The 4,444-nt window shown below is 52.9% G+C and overlaps 1 non-coding gene across 1 annotated transcript; it reads left to right on the plus strand.

Moving 5' to 3' along the window:
• The first annotated feature begins 4,090 nt into the window (after positions 1-4,090).
• On the plus strand, positions 4,091-4,244 carry LOC122475508. Its single transcript, XR_006295204.1, has one exon. It is a non-coding gene; the product is annotated as a small nucleolar RNA SNORA62/SNORA6 family (small nucleolar RNA).
• Positions 4,245-4,444: the final 200 nt, after the last annotated feature.

Below are 4,444 nucleotides of genomic sequence, written 5' to 3' on the forward strand. Positions count from 1 at the left end.
TTCATACTAATAAATAATAGTAACAAAAATAAAGATCGAATGGACAGGCTGTCCTGTCCCCTGCTCCAGGTGACACATCCCTGACAACATAGAAGCCAGAGGAGTGGGCGTGTGTCGTGGGGGGGGGGGGGTGTCCCAGGCGGCAGAGAGAAGCCTCTGACATTTTGACTTTTGTTTTGTTTTGTTTTTTTTTTTTTTTTGGTGTTTTGCATCAGCCACGAACCTGGGGGCTACCGTCAGGATCATTTCTCACAGGGTCGTGGCTCGTGAGTCTTTCTGACCCCAAGGCCACTCTGGGTTTTCTGTGTCTCCATCAGGACAGACGAGACGCCGATATCACCCGCTCGTAACCTCAGCGCCTTGCCGTCGACGATCTTGGCCCCCACTGCCCTGCCTTTGCCTGCGACACGGACGGAAGAGGCTCCCAGGTTCTGTTATAAAAGAAATGCTTTGGGAAAACATGTCCATGAAGAAAGTAATCTGACCAAGATTCCAACAATGGTAGAAAAGAAAAAAAAAATTGGTCTGGCTGCTGAGACCAGCGGACCATCTTGGGCATCACCCACCCCCTGGCCTCTTGCCCACGCCCTTCACCGCCTGCCTTCCTGTGTGGTGGCACGCTCCTCCCTGGAAGGTGCCGTGGGTGCTAAGCGCCTAAACACTCAGCCATTTCATCCCGGGGGGGGCCCTCCTCTGCCGTGGCCCCCGATGCCAGAGCGAAGCGAGCAGGTGGTCTCCCGGCATGGGACAGGGATGCGGTAACTGCTTGTCCTTACAATGAACATCGTTGCCATAGAAACCCCGCAGAGAGCCCACCGGGAGCCTGGCCGACGCAGGCAAATGAACGTTCCCCTCTTAGGCCTGCAGTGGTCTTGCTAGACTGTGCTGGTGTTTTTCTGCCGAAGCGGCGGGCGCTGTAACGAAGCTCGCTGATCACCCTGTCCCCACGCGTCAGACTGACAAGGACCCCTGTGTCTGTCAGTAGGAGCCGGCTGCGCAACGGCTCCCACAGCTGCGGCCCCACTGCACCTGCCTGCTCAGAACAGGTGTTGTGTTTTAGGACCCAGACCCAGAACCTGGATTTACAGGGGGGCCAGCTGCTTAATTTGGGGTTGGCTGTGTTTCCTCTGGGGAGTGGTGCCCCTCTGGAGACACTGGGGCATTTGAAACCTTCCCCGCACCCACAACATCCTGCCAGCATTTGCCTTTTGCCGGCAAGAAGGGTAAGGAAAGGATTTAGGCCACTTGCGTCAGCTTTTGGACCAAAATGTCAAGCAGACCAGGCCAGTGTGTGAACTTCTGGCACGTCAGGAATGCAGGAGCTAAGAATCCAAGTGCCGGATGCATCGGCCAGCAGAGCGGAGTTAGCCCAGCTGCCAGACCGTGGGGCAGAAACGCACGGCGGCAAGGAGAAGCTTGCTTTTGCTGCCCAACTTCACATAACACAGTGCATTAGCTTCAAAATATCAGCCGCGAGCCTTGCCATGCAAATGTACCTCCCAAGAAAAACACTGTGGGCAGTTTCTATTCTGGGAGGAACTTGTGACGGGCAAAAGCCTCATTCCCTGCTACTCATCACGATACTTAAGTCAAGGGGGAGTGTTTGAATAGCAAAAACGTGGCTTTCTGCTCATTCTTCCCCGTGCCCGCTGGTGGGGCCTCTTGGCAAGATGTGATGCGCGCATGCCACTTGGAACACAGCCGACCCTCGAACAGTGGGGTCCCATCTGCGTGGGCCGATGTACACACAGATGCTTTTGGATAAATGCAAGACGGTCCTGTAAATGTATTTTCTCCTCCTTACGATTTTCTTCCCGTTTTTCTCCAGTGTATTTTATTTTGAGAATGCAGTGTATAATACCCAGACCATGAAAAATATGCGTTCAACGGTTTTTGTTGGGAGTAAAGCGTTTGGTCGTAGGCTCTCAGTAGTTAAATTCGGGGGGGGGGAGGCAAAAGCAGGCCTGCGTCAGCCAGAGCCGTCTTGACAAAGAGCAAAGCTGGACGTGTCACAGTCCCAGACTTTGAGATACGCTACAAAGCTATAATAATCTAATCCGTGTGGTACCGGCACAAAAATAAGGCCGCGAATCAATGGAACAGAACAGAGGGCCCAGAAACGAACCCACACACTTACGGGAGATTAATCTGTGACGAAGGAGGCAAGAATATCCAGTGGGGAAAAGGCTGTCTCTTCCACAAATGGTGTTGGGAAGGCTGGACAGTTACGTACGAAGTAGTGGAACTGGACCACTTTCCTACACCCTCCCCCCAAAATAAAGTCAAACTGCACTGAGGACCTAAATAGGAGACCCGCAACCATAAAGCTCCTCAAAGAAAGACATAGGCGAAAATCTCTTAGACATTGGCTTCAGCATCATATCTGTGGGTGTGGCTCCCGAGGCATGGGCAACAAACGATCTATTCCGTGAGGGATTAGCATCCAGGATATTTAAAGATAGACATAACTCACAGCAAACTCACAACTCACACCAAAACAATCAGTTAAAGAATGGGCAGAGGACCTGAACAGATACTGCACCCGGTGGGTCTGGGCCTGGTCACCAGTGGCTGGCGGGGGGGGGGGGGAGCGGCGGGGGTGCAGGCCAGAAGGATCTTGGGGGCCCAGGCCCCAGAGAGAAAGCTGCCCTCCACGTGGGCTCCCCCACACTGAGGGTGGCACGAAGCCTGACTCCCAGGGGGATTAGAGAGCAGGTGCACAGCCCCAGCTCAGCCCCAGGCCTGCCGAGCTGGACGAACGGCTTCCGTCCGGCTCTCTGCCTGGGTGTCTGTCCACGTGGCCCAGGCTGACCGCCGGGGCTCCTGCCCCCCTGCCCGCATGCTCCGTCTTCCGGTGTCCCCTTCCCGTCGACGGCGGCTTCCCGTGGCTTCTGCTCTCAACCCCTCACCCCTGAGTCCTTCGAGCTCCCCCCCCACCCCGCAGGATACACCAGGACCCGCCCACCCCCACCTCCCACCGCCCCTGGATTTCGGCACCGCACTCCTTTGCCCAAACTCCGGAACAGCTCCCTCTCGACAAACCTATAAAGCTGGCTCCCTGCTCCCGGTTCTGCGTCCCCGGATCTGCGTCAGGTCTGTGGCTCCTTTGGCCGATAAAAGACAGCAGAGGTGAGGCCGTGATGCTTCCGGACTCAGCCTGGGGGAGGACTGGAAGCTTCTGCTTGTTCTCACAAGGACCAGTGGCCTAAGGAACGACCCTTACCGGAGCCCGGCCTCCTTTCCGGGGGGGGCTCCAGCCTCACGCCAAGGCCACAGGCGTGCCTCCCCTCGGCAGCCCGCATCACAGCGGCCGTGGGAGCGGGCCCCGTCAGACACCCACTCCGGTGGCCCCCCGCGGTGCCTGGAGAACTGCCCAGCTGAGCCAGGTGACCCACTGAATCACCGGAGGGGATAATATGGCCTTTTTTCTTTTAACCCGCCAAGTTTTCAGGTGTTTGTCATGCGGCCACAACTGAGGTGAATACTATGTGATTTGTGTCTAGATTATGGTTATTGTTTATCACCTGTTTCCCCTTGTCCCTTGCCACAGAGAGGACACAATCCCCGCAGGGCAGCGGCGTGCTCACTGATGTGTCCTGAGCCCCTGTGGGGACACCTGCAGCCTTTTTAATGGGTTTATGTATTTATGGACTGACGGGGTGCACTGTTCGTTTGAACTAATAAGGTAGACTCCCTATATATAGACTCCCGATAGATGGTCGACTCCTTATAATATTGCATATTTTTTAGAAGTATGATTCAATATCAACTTTATTTTTTTCAAAATTTATATGCCGTTCTTATATACTTATTACTTATTACTGTGTAATATACTTATTACTGTGGGTATTATATTAATATTATACTGTGGGTATTATATATATTACTGTGTAATATACTTATTACTGTGGGTATTATATTAATACACTTCCTAAGCTTATGTATCCAGTATATACCTGATACTCTTCAAAGGTTATATTTATAATGAGCTACATAATGTGACCTCCTTTTTTTTGTAGGATTCTTACGTTTTTTTTTTTTTATTTTTATTAAAAGAGTCTGTATGTATCTTCCCACTGGAAAATAGTTCGCTGCACATTGTTAGAGCATGGGGCTGAGGCCGCTGGCCGGCCGATGAACTCACAGGGCAGGTAGTGCGCTAGAGGAGGGGCGAGGCTTCTGCTAACCCCACAAGGGGCCTCAGGCCCAATGAATGGAGTTTGACAGCAATGCTTGCTACAAGTAAGAAAAAACAGTTTGGTGTGAGTTGACTTCTTTTATTTTTATCTGTGTAAAATATACACATGTAGCATTGGAAGAAGAAAGAGGAGGAGGAGAAGGAGGAGGAGGAGGGGGAAGAAGGGGAGGGGGAGGAGGAGGGGTCGAGAAAGAGAAGGCCAGAAGAAAAGGAGGAAGGGGGAGGAGGGGGAGGGGGGGAGGAAGG

This window comes from Prionailurus bengalensis, chromosome D4 (genome assembly GCF_016509475.1).
Source record: "Prionailurus bengalensis isolate Pbe53 chromosome D4, Fcat_Pben_1.1_paternal_pri, whole genome shotgun sequence".
Lineage (NCBI taxonomy): Eukaryota > Metazoa > Chordata > Mammalia > Carnivora > Felidae > Prionailurus > Prionailurus bengalensis.